Source organism: Pristiophorus japonicus, unplaced genomic scaffold (genome assembly GCF_044704955.1).
Source record: "Pristiophorus japonicus isolate sPriJap1 unplaced genomic scaffold, sPriJap1.hap1 HAP1_SCAFFOLD_3345, whole genome shotgun sequence".
Taxonomy (NCBI): domain Eukaryota; kingdom Metazoa; phylum Chordata; class Chondrichthyes; family Pristiophoridae; genus Pristiophorus; species Pristiophorus japonicus.
The window spans coordinates 1-17,503 of record NW_027253156.1 but is presented as its reverse complement, the minus strand read 5'-3'; the positions used below and the strand labels follow the sequence as shown (position 1 = coordinate 17,503).

Below are 17,503 nucleotides of genomic sequence, written 5' to 3'. Positions count from 1 at the left end.
TGGGGCGGGAAGTCTTAAAAGACAAAAATAGATGATGATGTTGTATTTGTAGTTGTTGTATGATGACGATTCCGGCGTTGGCACGTGCTATTTTTCCAGGGCGGGGCTTTGCTAGGGCGGGGCTTTGCTAGGTTTCCCGCTCTGCGGCTGGGCCCTCGACGTCGACGTCGACGTCGACGTCGTTGTTGTTGTTGTTGTTGTTGTTGTTGTTGTTGTTGTTGTTGTTGTTGTTGTTGTTGTTGTTGTTGTTGTTGTTGTTGTTGTTGTTGTTGTTGTTGTTGTTGTTGTTGTTGTTGTTGTTGTTGTTGTTGTTGTTGTTGTTGTTGTTGTTGTTTTTGATGATGATGATGATGATGATGATTTCTGCATTGGCACGTGCTATTTTTCAGGGTGGGGCTTTGCTACGTTTCCCGCTCTGCGGCTGGGCCCTCGACGTCGACGATGCCGCCTGTTGGATTTCTGCGAAGGTGCAGTCCTGGCTTCAACTGCTTTCTCGCTCGAAGCCTTCCGTTGGCCCTTTGCAACTACACTCGGTCAGCCACGGCCAGACCTACGGGGGAGACGGGCGCCGAAGAGGAATTGTTCATTTGCCGCAGTTTTACAGGCTATCGCTTCTCGGCCTTTTGGCTAAGATCAAGTGTAGTATCTGTTCTTATCAGTTTAATATCTGATACGTCCCCTATCTGGGGACCAAATATTAAATTGATTTTTGGAACAGGGAGATGGAACAGGGGCTTGCTCCGTCCACTCCACGCATCGACCTGGTATTGCAGTGTTTCCAGGAACGGTGCAGCTTCCCCTCTTTGGGGCGGGAAGTCTTAAAAGACAAAAATAGATGATGATGTTGTATTTGTAGTTGTTGTATGATGACGATTCCGGCGTTGGCACGTGCTATTTTTCCAGGGCGGGGCTTTGCTAGGTTTCCCGCTCTGCGGCTGGGCCCTCGACGTCGACGTCGACGTCGACGTCGTTGTTGTTGTTGTTGTTGTTGTTGTTGTTGTTGTTGTTGTTGTTGTTGTTGTTGTTGTTGTTGTTGTTGTTGTTGTTGTTGTTGTTGTTGTTGTTGTTGTTGTTGTTGTTGTTGTTGTTGTTGTTGTTGTTGTTGTTGTTTTTGATGATGATGATGATGATGATTTCTGCATTGGCACGTGCTATTTTTCAGGGTGGGGCTTTGCTACGTTTCCCGCTCTGCGGCTGGGCCCTCGACGTCGACGATGCCGCCTGTTGGATTTCTGCGAAGGTGCAGTCCTGGCTTCAACTGCTTTCTCGCTCGAAGCCTTCCGTTGGCCCTTTGCAACTACACTCGGTCAGCCACGGCCAGACCTACGGGGGAGACGGGCGCCGAAGAGGAATTGTTCATTTGCCGCAGTTTTACAGGCTATCGCTTCTCGGCCTTTTGGCTAAGATCAAGTGTAGTATCTGTTCTTATCAGTTTAATATCTGATACGTCCCCTATCTGGGGACCAAATATTAAATTGATTTTTGGAACAGGGAGATGGAACAGGGGCTTGCTCCGTCCACTCCACGCATCGACCTGGTATTGCAGTGTTTCCAGGAACGGTGCAGCTTCCCCTCTTTGGGGCGGGAAGTCTTAAAAGACAAAAATAGATGATGATGTTGTATTTGTAGTTGTTGTATGATGACGATTCCGGCGTTGGCACGTGCTATTTTTCCAGGGCGGGGCTTTGCTAGGTTTCCCGCTCTGCGGCTGGGCCCTCGACGTCGACGTCGACGTCGACGTCGTTGTTGTTGTTGTTGTTGTTGTTGTTGTTGTTGTTGTTGTTGTTGTTGTTGTTGTTGTTGTTGTTGTTGTTGTTGTTGTTGTTGTTGTTGTTGTTGTTGTTGTTGTTGTTGTTGTTGTTGTTGTTGTTGTTGTTGTTTTTGATGATGATGATGATGATGATGATTTCTGCATTGGCACGTGCTATTTTTCAGGGTGGGGCTTTGCTACGTTTCCCGCTCTGCGGCTGGGCCCTCGACGTCGACGATGCCGCCTGTTGGATTTCTGCGAAGGTGCAGTCCTGGCTTCAACTGCTTTCTCGCTCGAAGCCTTCCGTTGGCCCTTTGCAACTACACTCGGTCAGCCACGGCCAGACCTACGGGGGAGACGGGCGCCGAAGAGGAATTGTTCATTTGCCGCAGTTTTACAGGCTATCGCTTCTCGGCCTTTTGGCTAAGATCAAGTGTAGTATCTGTTCTTATCAGTTTAATATCTGATACGTCCCCTATCTGGGGACCAAATATTAAATTGATTTTTGGAACAGGGAGATGGAACAGGGGCTTGCTCCGTCCACTCCACGCATCGACCTGGTATTGCAGTGTTTCCAGGAACGGTGCAGCTTCCCCTCTTTGGGGCGGGAAGTCTTAAAAGACAAAAATAGATGATGATGTTGTATTTGTAGTTGTTGTATGATGACGATTCCGGCGTTGGCACGTGCTATTTTTCCAGGGCGGGGCTTTGCTAGGTTTCCCGCTCTGCGGCTGGGCCCTCGACGTCGACGTCGACGTCGACGTCGTTGTTGTTGTTGTTGTTGTTGTTGTTGTTGTTGTTGTTGTTGTTGTTGTTGTTGTTGTTGTTGTTGTTGTTGTTGTTGTTGTTGTTGTTGTTGTTGTTGTTGTTGTTGTTTTTGATGATGATGATGATGATGATGATTTCTGCATTGGCACGTGCTATTTTTCAGGGTGGGGCTTTGCTACGTTTCCCGCTCTGCGGCTGGGCCCTCGACGTCGACGATGCCGCCTGTTGGATTTCTGCGAAGGTGCAGTCCTGGCTTCAACTGCTTTCTCGCTCGAAGCCTTCCGTTGGCCCTTTGCAACTACACTCGGTCAGCCACGGCCAGACCTACGGGGGAGACGGGCGCCGAAGAGGAATTGTTCATTTGCCGCAGTTTTACAGGCTATCGCTTCTCGGCCTTTTGGCTAAGATCAAGTGTAGTATCTGTTCTTATCAGTTTAATATCTGATACGTCCCCTATCTGGGGACCAAATATTAAATTGATTTTTGGAACAGGGAGATGGAACAGGGGCTTGCTCCGTCCACTCCACGCATCGACCTGGTATTGCAGTGTTTCCAGGAACGGTGCAGCTTCCCCTCTTTGGGGCGGGAAGTCTTAAAAGACAAAAATAGATGATGATGTTGTATTTGTAGTTGTTGTATGATGACGATTCCGGCGTTGGCACGTGCTATTTTTCCAGGGCGGGGCTTTGCTAGGTTTCCCGCTCTGCGGCTGGGCCCTCGACGTCGACGTCGACGTCGACGTCGTTGTTGTTGTTGTTGTTGTTGTTGTTGTTGTTGTTGTTGTTGTTGTTGTTGTTGTTGTTGTTGTTGTTGTTGTTGTTGTTGTTGTTGTTGTTGTTGTTGTTGTTGTTGTTGTTGTTGTTGTTGTTGTTGTTGTTGTTTTTGATGATGATGATGATGATGATGATTTCTGCATTGGCACGTGCATTTTTCAGGGTGGGGCTTTGCTACGTTTCCCGCTCTGCGGCTGGGCCCTCGACGTCGACGATGCCGCCTGTTGGATTTCTGCGAAGGTGCAGTCCTGGCTTCAACTGCTTTCTCGCTCGAAGCCTTCCGTTGGCCCTTTGCAACTACACTCGGGTCAGCCACGGCCAGACCTACGGGGGAGACGGGCGCCGAAGAGGAATTGTTCATTTGCCGCAGTTTTACAGGCTATCGCTTCTCGGCCTTTTGGCTAAGATCAAGTGTAGTATCTGTTCTTATCAGTTTAATATCTGATACGTCCCCTATCTGGGGACCAAATATTAAATTGATTTTTGGAACAGGGAGATGGAACAGGGGCTTGCTCCGTCCACTCCACGCATCGACCTGGTATTGCAGTGTTTCCAGGAACGGTGCAGCTTCCCCTCTTTGGGGCGGGAAGTCTTAAAAGACAAAAATAGATGATGATGTTGTATTTGTAGTTGTTGTATGATGACGATTCCGGCGTTGGCACGTGCTATTTTTCCAGGGCGGGGCTTTGCTAGGTTTCCCGCTCTGCGGCTGGGCCCTCGACGTCGACGTCGACGTCGACGTCGTTGTTGTTGTTGTTGTTGTTGTTGTTGTTGTTGTTGTTGTTGTTGTTGTTGTTGTTGTTGTTGTTGTTGTTGTTGTTGTTGTTGTTGTTGTTGTTGTTGTTGTTGTTGTTGTTGTTGTTGTTGTTGTTTTTGATGATGATGATGATGATGATGATTTCTGCATTGGCACGTGCTATTTTTCAGGGTGGGGCTTTGCTACGTTTCCCGCTCTGCGGCTGGGCCCTCGACGTCGACGATGCCGCCTGTTGGATTTCTGCGAAGGTGCAGTCCTGGCTTCAACTGCTTTCTCGCTCGAAGCCTTCCGTTGGCCCTTTGCAACTACACTCGGTCAGCCACGGCCAGACCTACGGGGGAGACGGGCGCCGAAGAGGAATTGTTCATTTGCCGCAGTTTTACAGGCTATCGCTTCTCGGCCTTTTGGCTAAGATCAAGTGTAGTATCTGTTCTTATCAGTTTAATATCTGATACGTCCCCTATCTGGGGACCAAATATTAAATTGATTTTTGGAACAGGGAGATGGAACAGGGGCTTGCTCCGTCCACTCCACGCATCGACCTGGTATTGCAGTGTTTCCAGGAACGGTGCAGCTTCCCCTCTTTGGGGCGGGAAGTCTTAAAAGACAAAAATAGATGATGATGTTGTATTTGTAGTTGTTGTATGATGACGATTCCGGCGTTGGCACGTGCTATTTTTCCAGGGCGGGGCTTTGCTAGGTTTCCCGCTCTGCGGCTGGGCCCTCGACGTCGACGTCGACGTCGACGTCGTTGTTGTTGTTGTTGTTGTTGTTGTTGTTGTTGTTGTTGTTGTTGTTGTTGTTGTTGTTGTTGTTGTTGTTGTTGTTGTTGTTGTTGTTGTTGTTGTTGTTGTTGTTGTTGTTGTTGTTGTTGTTGTTGTTGTTGTTGTTGTTGTTGTTGTTGTTGTTGTTTTTGATGATGATGATGATGATGATGATTTCTGCATTGGCACGTGCTATTTTTCAGGGTGGGGCTTTGCTACGTTTCCCGCTCTGCGGCTGGGCCCTCGACGTCGACGATGCCGCCTGTTGGATTTCTGCGAAGGTGCAGTCCTGGCTTCAACTGCTTTCTCGCTCGAAGCCTTCCGTTGGCCCTTTGCAACTACACTCGGTCAGCCACGGCCAGACCTACGGGGGAGACGGGCGCCGAAGAGGAATTGTTCATTTGCCGCAGTTTTACAGGCTATCGCTTCTCGGCCTTTTGGCTAAGATCAAGTGTAGTATCTGTTCTTATCAGTTTAATATCTGATACGTCCCCTATCTGGGGACCAAATATTAAATTGATTTTTGGAACAGGGAGATGGAACAGGGGCTTGCTCCGTCCACTCCACGCATCGACCTGGTATTGCAGTGTTTCCAGGAACGGTGCAGCTTCCCCTCTTTGGGGCGGGAAGTCTTAAAAGACAAAAATAGATGATGATGTTGTATTTGTAGTTGTTGTATGATGACGATTCCGGCGTTGGCACGTGCTATTTTTCCAGGGCGGGGCTTTGCTAGGTTTCCCGCTCTGCGGCTGGGCCCTCGACGTCGACGTCGACGTCGACGTCGTTGTTGTTGTTGTTGTTGTTGTTGTTGTTGTTGTTGTTGTTGTTGTTGTTGTTGTTGTTGTTGTTGTTGTTGTTGTTGTTGTTGTTGTTGTTGTTGTTGTTGTTGTTGTTGTTGTTGTTTTTGATGATGATGATGATGATGATGATTTCTGCATTGGCACGTGCTATTTTTCAGGGTGGGGCTTTGCTACGTTTCCCGCTCTGCGGCTGGGCCCTCGACGTCGACGATGCCGCCTGTTGGATTTCTGCGAAGGTGCAGTCCTGGCTTCAACTGCTTTCTCGCTCGAAGCCTTCCGTTGGCCCTTTGCAACTACACTCGGTCAGCCACGGCCAGACCTACGGGGGAGACGGGCGCCGAAGAGGAATTGTTCATTTGCCGCAGTTTTACAGGCTATCGCTTCTCGGCCTTTTGGCTAAGATCAAGTGTAGTATCTGTTCTTATCAGTTTAATATCTGATACGTCCCCTATCTGGGGACCAAATATTAAATTGATTTTTGGAACAGGGAGATGGAACAGGGGCTTGCTCCGTCCACTCCACGCATCGACCTGGTATTGCAGTGTTTCCAGGAACGGTGCAGCTTCCCCTCTTTGGGGCGGGAAGTCTTAAAAGACAAAAATAGATGATGATGTTGTATTTGTAGTTGTTGTATGATGACGATTCCGGCGTTGGCACGTGCTATTTTTCCAGGGCGGGGCTTTGCTAGGTTTCCCGCTCTGCGGCTGGGCCCTCGACGTCGACGTCGACGTCGACGTCGTTGTTGTTGTTGTTGTTGTTGTTGTTGTTGTTGTTGTTGTTGTTGTTGTTGTTGTTGTTGTTGTTGTTGTTGTTGTTGTTGTTGTTGTTGTTGTTGTTGTTGTTGTTGTTGTTGTTGTTGTTGTTGTTGTTGTTGTTGTTGTTTTTGATGATGATGATGATGATGATGATTTCTGCATTGGCACGTGCTATTTTTCAGGGTGGGGCTTTGCTACGTTTCCCGCTCTGCGGCTGGGCCCTCGACGTCGACGATGCCGCCTGTTGGATTTCTGCGAAGGTGCAGTCCTGGCTTCAACTGCTTTCTCGCTCGAAGCCTTCCGTTGGCCCTTTGCAACTACACTCGGTCAGCCACGGCCAGACCTACGGGGGAGACGGGCGCCGAAGAGGAATTGTTCATTTGCCGCAGTTTTACAGGCTATCGCTTCTCGGCCTTTTGGCTAAGATCAAGTGTAGTATCTGTTCTTATCAGTTTAATATCTGATACGTCCCCTATCTGGGGACCAAATATTAAATTGATTTTTGGAACAGGGAGATGGAACAGGGGCTTGCTCCGTCCACTCCACGCATCGACCTGGTATTGCAGTGTTTCCAGGAACGGTGCAGCTTCCCCTCTTTGGGGCGGGAAGTCTTAAAAGACAAAAATAGATGATGATGTTGTATTTGTAGTTGTTGTATGATGACGATTCCGGCGTTGGCACGTGCTATTTTTCCAGGGCGGGGCTTTGCTAGGTTTCCCGCTCTGCGGCTGGGCCCTCGACGTCGACGTCGACGTCGACGTCGTTGTCGTTGTTGTTGTTGTTGTTGTTGTTGTTGTTGTTGTTGTTGTTGTTGTTGTTGTTGTTGTTGTTGTTGTTGTTGTTGTTGTTGTTGTTGTTGTTGTTGTTGTTGTTGTTGTTGTTGTTGTTGTTGTTGTTGTTGTTGTTGTTGTTTTTGATGATGATGATGATGATGATGATTTCTGCATTGGCACGTGCTATTTTTCAGGGTGGGGCTTTGCTACGTTTCCCGCTCTGCGGCTGGGCCCTCGACGTCGACGATGCCGCCTGTTGGATTTCTGCGAAGGTGCAGTCCTGGCTTCAACTGCTTTCTCGCTCGAAGCCTTCCGTTGGCCCTTTGCAACTACACTCGGTCAGCCACGGCCAGACCTACGGGGGAGACGGGCGCCGAAGAGGAATTGTTCATTTGCCGCAGTTTTACAGGCTATCGCTTCTCGGCCTTTTGGCTAAGATCAAGTGTAGTATCTGTTCTTATCAGTTTAATATCTGATACGTCCCCTATCTGGGGACCAAATATTAAATTGATTTTTGGAACAGGGAGATGGAACAGGGGCTTGCTCCGTCCACTCCACGCATCGACCTGGTATTGCAGTGTTTCCAGGAACGGTGCAGCTTCCCCTCTTTGGGGCGGGAAGTCTTAAAAGACAAAAATAGATGATGATGTTGTATTTGTAGTTGTTGTATGATGACGATTCCGGCGTTGGCACGTGCTATTTTTCCAGGGCGGGGCTTTGCTAGGTTTCCCGCTCTGCGGCTGGGCCCTCGACGTCGACGTCGACGTCGACGTCGTTGTTGTTGTTGTTGTTGTTGTTGTTGTTGTTGTTGTTGTTGTTGTTGTTGTTGTTGTTGTTGTTGTTGTTGTTGTTGTTGTTGTTGTTGTTGTTGTTGTTTTTGATGATGATGATGATGATGATGATTTCTGCATTGGCACGTGCTATTTTTCAGGGTGGGGCTTTGCTACGTTTCCCGCTCTGCGGCTGGGCCCTCGACGTCGACGATGCCGCCTGTTGGATTTCTGCGAAGGTGCAGTCCTGGCTTCAACTGCTTTCTCGCTCGAAGCCTTCCGTTGGCCCTTTGCAACTACACTCGGTCAGCCACGGCCAGACCTACGGGGGAGACGGGCGCCGAAGAGGAATTGTTCATTTGCCGCAGTTTTACAGGCTATCGCTTCTCGGCCTTTTGGCTAAGATCAAGTGTAGTATCTGTTCTTATCAGTTTAATATCTGATACGTCCCCTATCTGGGGACCAAATATTAAATTGATTTTTGGAACAGGGAGATGGAACAGGGGCTTGCTCCGTCCACTCCACGCATCGACCTGGTATTGCAGTGTTTCCAGGAACGGTGCAGCTTCCCCTCTTTGGGGCGGGAAGTCTTAAAAGACAAAAATAGATGATGATGTTGTATTTGTAGTTGTTGTATGATGACGATTCCGGCGTTGGCACGTGCTATTTTTCCAGGGCGGGGCTTTGCTAGGTTTCCCGCTCTGCGGCTGGGCCCTCGACGTCGACGTCGACGTCGACGTCGTTGTTGTTGTTGTTGTTGTTGTTGTTGTTGTTGTTGTTGTTGTTGTTGTTGTTGTTGTTGTTGTTGTTGTTGTTGTTGTTGTTGTTGTTGTTGTTGTTGTTGTTGTTGTTGTTGTTGTTGTTGTTGTTGTTTTTGATGATGATGATGATGATGATGATTTCTGCATTGGCACGTGCTATTTTTCAGGGTGGGGCTTTGCTACGTTTCCCGCTCTGCGGCTGGGCCCTCGACGTCGACGATGCCGCCTGTTGGATTTCTGCGAAGGTGCAGTCCTGGCTTCAACTGCTTTCTCGCTCGAAGCCTTCCGTTGGCCCTTTGCAACTACACTCGGTCAGCCACGGCCAGACCTACGGGGGAGACGGGCGCCGAAGAGGAATTGTTCATTTGCCGCAGTTTTACAGGCTATCGCTTCTCGGCCTTTTGGCTAAGATCAAGTGTAGTATCTGTTCTTATCAGTTTAATATCTGATACGTCCCCTATCTGGGGACCAAATATTAAATTGATTTTTGGAACAGGGAGATGGAACAGGGGCTTGCTCCGTCCACTCCACGCATCGACCTGGTATTGCAGTGTTTCCAGGAACGGTGCAGCTTCCCCTCTTTGGGGCGGGAAGTCTTAAAAGACAAAAATAGATGATGATGTTGTATTTGTAGTTGTTGTATGATGACGATTCCGGCGTTGGCACGTGCTATTTTTCCAGGGCGGGGCTTTGCTAGGTTTCCCGCTCTGCGGCTGGGCCCTCGACGTCGACGTCGACGTCGACGTCGTTGTTGTTGTTGTTGTTGTTGTTGTTGTTGTTGTTGTTGTTGTTGTTGTTGTTGTTGTTGTTGTTGTTGTTGTTGTTGTTGTTGTTGTTGTTGTTGTTGTTGTTGTTGTTGTTGTTGTTGTTGTTGTTGTTGTTGTTGTTGTTGTTGTTGTTGTTGTTGTTGTTGTTGTTTTTGATGATGATGATGATGATGATGATTTCTGCATTGGCACGTGCTATTTTTCAGGGTGGGGCTTTGCTACGTTTCCCGCTCTGCGGCTGGGCCCTCGACGTCGACGATGCCGCCTGTTGGATTTCTGCGAAGGTGCAGTCCTGGCTTCAACTGCTTTCTCGCTCGAAGCCTTCCGTTGGCCCTTTGCAACTACACTCGGTCAGCCACGGCCAGACCTACGGGGGAGACGGGCGCCGAAGAGGAATTGTTCATTTGCCGCAGTTTTACAGGCTATCGCTTCTCGGCCTTTTGGCTAAGATCAAGTGTAGTATCTGTTCTTATCAGTTTAATATCTGATACGTCCCCTATCTGGGGACCAAATATTAAATTGATTTTTGGAACAGGGAGATGGAACAGGGGCTTGCTCCGTCCACTCCACGCATCGACCTGGTATTGCAGTGTTTCCAGGAACGGTGCAGCTTCCCCTCTTTGGGGCGGGAAGTCTTAAAAGACAAAAATAGATGATGATGTTGTATTTGTAGTTGTTGTATGATGACGATTCCGGCGTTGGCACGTGCTATTTTTCCAGGGCGGGGCTTTGCTAGGTTTCCCGCTCTGCGGCTGGGCCCTCGACGTCGACGTCGACGTCGACGTCGTTGTTGTTGTTGTTGTTGTTGTTGTTGTTGTTGTTGTTGTTGTTGTTGTTGTTGTTGTTGTTGTTGTTGTTGTTGTTGTTGTTGTTGTTGTTGTTGTTGTTGTTGTTGTTGTTGTTGTTGTTGTTGTTGTTGTTGTTGTTGTTGTTGTTGTTGTTGTTGTTTTTGATGATGATGATGATGATGATGATTTCTGCATTGGCACGTGCTATTTTTCAGGGTGGGGCTTTGCTACGTTTCCCGCTCTGCGGCTGGGCCCTCGACGTCGACGATGCCGCCTGTTGGATTTCTGCGAAGGTGCAGTCCTGGCTTCAACTGCTTTCTCGCTCGAAGCCTTCCGTTGGCCCTTTGCAACTACACTCGGTCAGCCACGGCCAGACCTACGGGGGAGACGGGCGCCGAAGAGGAATTGTTCATTTGCCGCAGTTTTACAGGCTATCGCTTCTCGGCCTTTTGGCTAAGATCAAGTGTAGTATCTGTTCTTATCAGTTTAATATCTGATACGTCCCCTATCTGGGGACCAAATATTAAATTGATTTTTGGAACAGGGAGATGGAACAGGGGCTTGCTCCGTCCACTCCACGCATCGACCTGGTATTGCAGTGTTTCCAGGAACGGTGCAGCTTCCCCTCTTTGGGGCGGGAAGTCTTAAAAGACAAAAATAGATGATGATGTTGTATTTGTAGTTGTTGTATGATGACGATTCCGGCGTTGGCACGTGCTATTTTTCCAGGGCGGGGCTTTGCTAGGTTTCCCGCTCTGCGGCTGGGCCCTCGACGTCGACGTCGACGTCGACGTCGTTGTTGTTGTTGTTGTTGTTGTTGTTGTTGTTGTTGTTGTTGTTGTTGTTGTTGTTGTTGTTGTTGTTGTTGTTGTTGTTGTTGTTGTTGTTGTTGTTGTTGTTGTTGTTGTTGTTGTTGTTGTTGTTGTTGTTGTTGTTGTTGTTGTTGTTGTTGTTGTTGTTTTTGATGATGATGATGATGATGATGATTTCTGCATTGGCACGTGCTATTTTTCAGGGTGGGGCTTTGCTACGTTTCCCGCTCTGCGGCTGGGCCCTCGACGTCGACGATGCCGCCTGTTGGATTTCTGCGAAGGTGCAGTCCTGGCTTCAACTGCTTTCTCGCTCGAAGCCTTCCGTTGGCCCTTTGCAACTACACTCGGTCAGCCACGGCCAGACCTACGGGGGAGACGGGCGCCGAAGAGGAATTGTTCATTTGCCGCAGTTTTACAGGCTATCGCTTCTCGGCCTTTTGGCTAAGATCAAGTGTAGTATCTGTTCTTATCAGTTTAATATCTGATACGTCCCCTATCTGGGGACCAAATATTAAATTGATTTTTGGAACAGGGAGATGGAACAGGGGCTTGCTCCGTCCACTCCACGCATCGACCTGGTATTGCAGTGTTTCCAGGAACGGTGCAGCTTCCCCTCTTTGGGGCGGGAAGTCTTAAAAGACAAAAATAGATGATGATGTTGTATTTGTAGTTGTTGTATGATGACGATTCCGGCGTTGGCACGTGCTATTTTTCCAGGGCGGGGCTTTGCTAGGTTTCCCGCTCTGCGGCTGGGCCCTCGACGTCGACGTCGACGTCGACGTCGTTGTTGTTGTTGTTGTTGTTGTTGTTGTTGTTGTTGTTGTTGTTGTTGTTGTTGTTGTTGTTGTTGTTGTTGTTGTTGTTGTTGTTGTTGTTGTTGTTGTTGTTGTTGTTGTTGTTGTTGTTGTTGTTGTTGTTGTTGTTTTTGATGATGATGATGATGATGATGATTTCTGCATTGGCACGTGCTATTTTTCAGGGTGGGGCTTTGCTACGTTTCCCGCTCTGCGGCTGGGCCCTCGACGTCGACGATGCCGCCTGTTGGATTTCTGCGAAGGTGCAGTCCTGGCTTCAACTGCTTTCTCGCTCGAAGCCTTCCGTTGGCCCTTTGCAACTACACTCGGTCAGCCACGGCCAGACCTACGGGGGAGACGGGCGCCGAAGAGGAATTGTTCATTTGCCGCAGTTTTACAGGCTATCGCTTCTCGGCCTTTTGGCTAAGATCAAGTGTAGTATCTGTTCTTATCAGTTTAATATCTGATACGTCCCCTATCTGGGGACCAAATATTAAATTGATTTTTGGAACAGGGAGATGGAACAGGGGCTTGCTCCGTCCACTCCACGCATCGACCTGGTATTGCAGTGTTTCCAGGAACGGTGCAGCTTCCCCTCTTTGGGGCGGGAAGTCTTAAAAGACAAAAATAGATGATGATGTTGTATTTGTAGTTGTTGTATGATGACGATTCCGGCGTTGGCACGTGCTATTTTTCCAGGGCGGGGCTTTGCTAGGTTTCCCGCTCTGCGGCTGGGCCCTCGACGTCGACGTCGACGTCGACGTCGTTGTTGTTGTTGTTGTTGTTGTTGTTGTTGTTGTTGTTGTTGTTGTTGTTGTTGTTGTTGTTGTTGTTGTTGTTGTTGTTGTTGTTGTTGTTGTTGTTGTTGTTGTTGTTGTTGTTGTTGTTGTTGTTGTTTTTGATGATGATGATGATGATGATGATTTCTGCATTGGCACGTGCTATTTTTCAGGGTGGGGCTTTGCTACGTTTCCCGCTCTGCGGCTGGGCCCTCGACGTCGACGATGCCGCCTGTTGGATTTCTGCGAAGGTGCAGTCCTGGCTTCAACTGCTTTCTCGCTCGAAGCCTTCCGTTGGCCCTTTGCAACTACACTCGGTCAGCCACGGCCAGACCTACGGGGGAGACGGGCGCCGAAGAGGAATTGTTCATTTGCCGCAGTTTTACAGGCTATCGCTTCTCGGCCTTTTGGCTAAGATCAAGTGTAGTATCTGTTCTTATCAGTTTAATATCTGATACGTCCCCTATCTGGGGACCAAATATTAAATTGATTTTTGGAACAGGGAGATGGAACAGGGGCTTGCTCCGTCCACTCCACGCATCGACCTGGTATTGCAGTGTTTCCAGGAACGGTGCAGCTTCCCCTCTTTGGGGCGGGAAGTCTTAAAAGACAAAAATAGATGATGATGTTGTATTTGTAGTTGTTGTATGATGACGATTCCGGCGTTGGCACGTGCTATTTTTCCAGGGCGGGGCTTTGCTAGGTTTCCCGCTCTGCGGCTGGGCCCTCGACGTCGACGTCGACGTCGACGTCGTTGTTGTTGTTGTTGTTGTTGTTGTTGTTGTTGTTGTTGTTGTTGTTGTTGTTGTTGTTGTTGTTGTTGTTGTTGTTGTTGTTGTTGTTGTTGTTGTTGTTGTTGTTGTTGTTGTTGTTGTTGTTGTTGTTTTTGATGATGATGATGATGATGATGATTTCTGCATTGGCACGTGCTATTTTTCAGGGTGGGGCTTTGCTACGTTTCCCGCTCTGCGGCTGGGCCCTCGACGTCGACGATGCCGCCTGTTGGATTTCTGCGAAGGTGCAGTCCTGGCTTCAACTGCTTTCTCGCTCGAAGCCTTCCGTTGGCCCTTTGCAACTACACTCGGTCAGCCACGGCCAGACCTACGGGGGAGACGGGCGCCGAAGAGGAATTGTTCATTTGCCGCAGTTTTACAGGCTATCGCTTCTCGGCCTTTTGGCTAAGATCAAGTGTAGTATCTGTTCTTATCAGTTTAATATCTGATACGTCCCCTATCTGGGGACCAAATATTAAATTGATTTTTGGAACAGGGAGATGGAACAGGGGCTTGCTCCGTCCACTCCACGCATCGACCTGGTATTGCAGTGTTTCCAGGAACGGTGCAGCTTCCCCTCTTTGGGGCGGGAAGTCTTAAAAGACAAAAATAGATGATGATGTTGTATTTGTAGTTGTTGTATGATGACGATTCCGGCGTTGGCACGTGCTATTTTTCCAGGGCGGGGCTTTGCTAGGTTTCCCGCTCTGCGGCTGGGCCCTCGACGTCGACGTCGACGTCGACGTCGTTGTTGTTGTTGTTGTTGTTGTTGTTGTTGTTGTTGTTGTTGTTGTTGTTGTTGTTGTTGTTGTTGTTGTTGTTGTTGTTGTTGTTGTTGTTGTTGTTGTTGTTGTTGTTGTTGTTGTTGTTGTTGTTGTTGTTGTTGTTGTTGTTGTTGTTTTTGATGATGATGATGATGATGATGATTTCTGCATTGGCACGTGCTATTTTTCAGGGTGGGGCTTTGCTACGTTTCCCGCTCTGCGGCTGGGCCCTCGACGTCGACGATGCCGCCTGTTGGATTTCTGCGAAGGTGCAGTCCTGGCTTCAACTGCTTTCTCGCTCGAAGCCTTCCGTTGGCCCTTTGCAACTACACTCGGTCAGCCACGGCCAGACCTACGGGGGAGACGGGCGCCGAAGAGGAATTGTTCATTTGCCGCAGTTTTACAGGCTATCGCTTCTCGGCCTTTTGGCTAAGATCAAGTGTAGTATCTGTTCTTATCAGTTTAATATCTGATACGTCCCCTATCTGGGGACCAAATATTAAATTGATTTTTGGAACAGGGAGATGGAACAGGGGCTTGCTCCGTCCACTCCACGCATCGACCTGGTATTGCAGTGTTTCCAGGAACGGTGCAGCTTCCCCTCTTTGGGGCGGGAAGTCTTAAAAGACAAAAATAGATGATGATGTTGTATTTGTAGTTGTTGTATGATGACGATTCCGGCGTTGGCACGTGCTATTTTTCCAGGGCGGGGCTTTGCTAGGTTTCCCGCTCTGCGGCTGGGCCCTCGACGTCGACGTCGACGTCGACGTCGTTGTTGTTGTTGTTGTTGTTGTTGTTGTTGTTGTTGTTGTTGTTGTTGTTGTTGTTGTTGTTGTTGTTGTTGTTGTTGTTGTTGTTGTTGTTGTTGTTGTTGTTGTTGTTGTTGTTGTTGTTGTTGTTGTTGTTGTTTTTGATGATGATGATGATGATGATGATTTCTGCATTGGCACGTGCTATTTTTCAGGGTGGGGCTTTGCTACGTTTCCCGCTCTGCGGCTGGGCCCTCGACGTCGACGATGCCGCCTGTTGGATTTCTGCGAAGGTGCAGTCCTGGCTTCAACTGCTTTCTCGCTCGAAGCCTTCCGTTGGCCCTTTGCAACTACACTCGGTCAGCCACGGCCAGACCTACGGGGGAGACGGGCGCCGAAGAGGAATTGTTCATTTGCCGCAGTTTTACAGGCTATCGCTTCTCGGCCTTTTGGCTAAGATCAAGTGTAGTATCTGTTCTTATCAGTTTAATATCTGATACGTCCCCTATCTGGGGACCAAATATTAAATTGATTTTTGGAACAGGGAGATGGAACAGGGGCTTGCTCCGTCCACTCCACGCATCGACCTGGTATTGCAGTGTTTCCAGGAACGGTGCAGCTTCCCCTCTTTGGGGCGGGAAGTCTTAAAAGACAAAAATAGATGATGATGTTGTATTTGTAGTTGTTGTATGATGACGATTCCGGCGTTGGCACGTGCTATTTTTCCAGGGCGGGGCTTTGCTAGGTTTCCCGCTCTGCGGCTGGGCCCTCGACGTCGACGTCGACGTCGACGTCGTTGTTGTTGTTGTTGTTGTTGTTGTTGTTGTTGTTGTTGTTGTTGTTGTTGTTGTTGTTGTTGTTGTTGTTGTTGTTGTTGTTGTTGTTGTTGTTGTTGTTGTTGTTGTTGTTGTTGTTGTTGTTGTTGTTGTTGTTGTTGTTGTTGTTGTTGTTGTTGTTGTTGTTGTTGTTGTTGTTGTTGTTGTTGTTGTTTTTGATGATGATGATGATGATGATGATTTCTGCATTGGCACGTGCTATTTTTCAGGGTGGGGCTTTGCTACGTTTCCCGCTCTGCGGCTGGGCCCTCGACGTCGACGATGCCGCCTGTTGGATTTCTGCGAAGGTGCAGTCCTGGCTTCAACTGCTTTCTCGCTCGAAGCCTTCCGTTGGCCCTTTGCAACTACACTCGGTCAGCCACGGCCAGACCTACGGGGGAGACGGGCGCCGAAGAGGAATTGTTCATTTGCCGCAGTTTTACAGGCTATCGCTTCTCGGCCTTTTGGCTAAGATCAAGTGTAGTATCTGTTCTTATCAGTTTAATATCTGATACGTCCCCTATCTGGGGACCAAATATTAAATTGATTTTTGGAACAGGGAGATGGAACAGGGGCTTGCTCCGTCCACTCCACGCATCGACCTGGTATTGCAGTGTTTCCAGGAACGGTGCAGCTTCCCCTCTTTGGGGCGGGAAGTCTTAAAAGACAAAAATAGATGATGATGTTGTATTTGTAGTTGTTGTATGATGACGATTCCGGCGTTGGCACGTGCTATTTTTCCAGGGCGGGGCTTTGCTAGGTTTCCCGCTCTGCGGCTGGGCCCTCGACGTCGACGTCGACGTCGACGTCGTTGTTGTTGTTGTTGTTGTTGTTGTTGTTGTTGTTGTTGTTGTTGTTGTTGTTGTTGTTGTTGTTGTTGTTGTTGTTGTTGTTGTTGTTGTTGTTGTTGTTGTTGTTGTTGTTGTTGTTGTTGTTGTTGTTGTTGTTGTTGTTGTTGTTTTTGATGATGATGATGATGATGATGATTTCTGCATTGGCACGTGCTATTTTTCAGGGTGGGGCTTTGCTACGTTTCCCGCTCTGCGGCTGGCCCTCGACGTCGACGATGCCGCCTGTTGGATTTCTGCGAAGGTGCAGTCCTGGCTTCAACTGCTTTCTCGCTCGAAGCCTTCCGTTGGCCCTTTGCAACTACACTCGGTCAGCCACGGCCAGACCTACGGGGGAGACGGGCGCCGAAGAGGAATTGTTCATTTGCCGCAGTTTTACAGGCTATCGCTTCTCGCCTTTTGGCTAAGATCAAGTGTAGTATCTGTTCTTATCAGTTTAATATCTGATACGTCCCCTATCTGGGGACCAAATATTAAATTGATTTTTGGAACAGGGAGATGGAACAGGGGCTTGCTCCGTCCACTCCACGCATCGACCTGGTATTGCAGTGTTTCCAGGAACGGTGCAGCTTCCCCTCTTTGGGGCGGAAGTCTTAAAAGACAAAAATAGATGATGATGTTGTATTTGTAGTTGTTGTATGATGACGATTCCGGCGTTGGCACGTGCTATTTTTCCAGGGCGGGGCTTTGCTAGGTTTCCCGCTCTGCGGCTGGGCCCTCGACGTCGACGTCGACGTCGACGTCGTTGTTGTTGTTGTTGTTGTTGTTGTTGTTGTTGTTGTTGTTGTTGTTGTTGTTGTTGTTGTTGTTGTTGTTGTTGTTGTTGTTGTTGTTGTTGTTGTTGTTGTTGTTGTTGTTGTTGTTGTTGTTGTTGTTGTTTTTGATGATGATGATGATGATGATGATTTCTGCATTGGCACGTGCTATTTTTCAGGGTGGGGCT

The 17,503-nt window shown here is 48.5% G+C and overlaps 22 non-coding genes across 22 annotated transcripts; all 22 read left to right on the top strand.

The window, feature by feature from the left end:
• Window positions 1-607: 607 nt before the first annotated feature.
• Window positions 608-798, top strand: LOC139249980 (U2 spliceosomal RNA). The gene has a single exon (XR_011591247.1). It is a non-coding gene; the product is annotated as a U2 spliceosomal RNA (small nuclear RNA).
• Window positions 799-1,380: 582 nt separating this feature from the next.
• On the top strand, window positions 1,381-1,571 carry LOC139249979 (U2 spliceosomal RNA). The gene has a single exon (XR_011591246.1). It is a non-coding gene; the product is annotated as a U2 spliceosomal RNA (small nuclear RNA).
• Window positions 1,572-2,153: 582 nt separating this feature from the next.
• Window positions 2,154-2,344, top strand: LOC139249978 (U2 spliceosomal RNA). The gene has a single exon (XR_011591245.1). It is a non-coding gene; the product is annotated as a U2 spliceosomal RNA (small nuclear RNA).
• Window positions 2,345-2,899: 555 nt separating this feature from the next.
• LOC139249977 (U2 spliceosomal RNA) lies at window positions 2,900-3,090 on the top strand. Its single transcript, XR_011591244.1, has one exon. It is a non-coding gene; the product is annotated as a U2 spliceosomal RNA (small nuclear RNA).
• A 582-nt stretch (window positions 3,091-3,672) lies between these two features.
• Window positions 3,673-3,863, top strand: LOC139249976 (U2 spliceosomal RNA). The gene has a single exon (XR_011591243.1). It is a non-coding gene; the product is annotated as a U2 spliceosomal RNA (small nuclear RNA).
• Window positions 3,864-4,436: 573 nt separating this feature from the next.
• Window positions 4,437-4,627, top strand: LOC139249974 (U2 spliceosomal RNA). The gene has a single exon (XR_011591242.1). It is a non-coding gene; the product is annotated as a U2 spliceosomal RNA (small nuclear RNA).
• Window positions 4,628-5,233: 606 nt separating this feature from the next.
• LOC139249972 (U2 spliceosomal RNA) lies at window positions 5,234-5,424 on the top strand. Its single transcript, XR_011591240.1, has one exon. It is a non-coding gene; the product is annotated as a U2 spliceosomal RNA (small nuclear RNA).
• Window positions 5,425-5,988: 564 nt separating this feature from the next.
• On the top strand, window positions 5,989-6,179 carry LOC139249971 (U2 spliceosomal RNA). Its single transcript, XR_011591239.1, has one exon. It is a non-coding gene; the product is annotated as a U2 spliceosomal RNA (small nuclear RNA).
• A 588-nt stretch (window positions 6,180-6,767) lies between these two features.
• Window positions 6,768-6,958, top strand: LOC139249970 (U2 spliceosomal RNA). Its single transcript, XR_011591238.1, has one exon. It is a non-coding gene; the product is annotated as a U2 spliceosomal RNA (small nuclear RNA).
• Window positions 6,959-7,552: 594 nt separating this feature from the next.
• LOC139249969 (U2 spliceosomal RNA) lies at window positions 7,553-7,743 on the top strand. The gene has a single exon (XR_011591237.1). It is a non-coding gene; the product is annotated as a U2 spliceosomal RNA (small nuclear RNA).
• A 546-nt stretch (window positions 7,744-8,289) lies between these two features.
• On the top strand, window positions 8,290-8,480 carry LOC139249968 (U2 spliceosomal RNA). The gene has a single exon (XR_011591236.1). It is a non-coding gene; the product is annotated as a U2 spliceosomal RNA (small nuclear RNA).
• A 576-nt stretch (window positions 8,481-9,056) lies between these two features.
• LOC139249967 (U2 spliceosomal RNA) lies at window positions 9,057-9,247 on the top strand. The gene has a single exon (XR_011591235.1). It is a non-coding gene; the product is annotated as a U2 spliceosomal RNA (small nuclear RNA).
• A 615-nt stretch (window positions 9,248-9,862) lies between these two features.
• On the top strand, window positions 9,863-10,053 carry LOC139249966 (U2 spliceosomal RNA). The gene has a single exon (XR_011591234.1). It is a non-coding gene; the product is annotated as a U2 spliceosomal RNA (small nuclear RNA).
• Window positions 10,054-10,659: 606 nt separating this feature from the next.
• LOC139249965 (U2 spliceosomal RNA) lies at window positions 10,660-10,850 on the top strand. The gene has a single exon (XR_011591233.1). It is a non-coding gene; the product is annotated as a U2 spliceosomal RNA (small nuclear RNA).
• Window positions 10,851-11,459: 609 nt separating this feature from the next.
• Window positions 11,460-11,650, top strand: LOC139249964 (U2 spliceosomal RNA). Its single transcript, XR_011591232.1, has one exon. It is a non-coding gene; the product is annotated as a U2 spliceosomal RNA (small nuclear RNA).
• A 585-nt stretch (window positions 11,651-12,235) lies between these two features.
• On the top strand, window positions 12,236-12,426 carry LOC139249963 (U2 spliceosomal RNA). Its single transcript, XR_011591231.1, has one exon. It is a non-coding gene; the product is annotated as a U2 spliceosomal RNA (small nuclear RNA).
• Window positions 12,427-13,002: 576 nt separating this feature from the next.
• On the top strand, window positions 13,003-13,193 carry LOC139249984 (U2 spliceosomal RNA). Its single transcript, XR_011591251.1, has one exon. It is a non-coding gene; the product is annotated as a U2 spliceosomal RNA (small nuclear RNA).
• A 576-nt stretch (window positions 13,194-13,769) lies between these two features.
• LOC139249983 (U2 spliceosomal RNA) lies at window positions 13,770-13,960 on the top strand. Its single transcript, XR_011591250.1, has one exon. It is a non-coding gene; the product is annotated as a U2 spliceosomal RNA (small nuclear RNA).
• Window positions 13,961-14,557: 597 nt separating this feature from the next.
• LOC139249982 (U2 spliceosomal RNA) lies at window positions 14,558-14,748 on the top strand. The gene has a single exon (XR_011591249.1). It is a non-coding gene; the product is annotated as a U2 spliceosomal RNA (small nuclear RNA).
• A 582-nt stretch (window positions 14,749-15,330) lies between these two features.
• Window positions 15,331-15,521, top strand: LOC139249973 (U2 spliceosomal RNA). Its single transcript, XR_011591241.1, has one exon. It is a non-coding gene; the product is annotated as a U2 spliceosomal RNA (small nuclear RNA).
• Window positions 15,522-16,160: 639 nt separating this feature from the next.
• LOC139249962 (U2 spliceosomal RNA) lies at window positions 16,161-16,351 on the top strand. Its single transcript, XR_011591230.1, has one exon. It is a non-coding gene; the product is annotated as a U2 spliceosomal RNA (small nuclear RNA).
• Window positions 16,352-16,944: 593 nt separating this feature from the next.
• LOC139249981 (U2 spliceosomal RNA) lies at window positions 16,945-17,134 on the top strand. The gene has a single exon (XR_011591248.1). It is a non-coding gene; the product is annotated as a U2 spliceosomal RNA (small nuclear RNA).
• The last annotated feature ends 369 nt before the right edge of the window (window positions 17,135-17,503 follow it).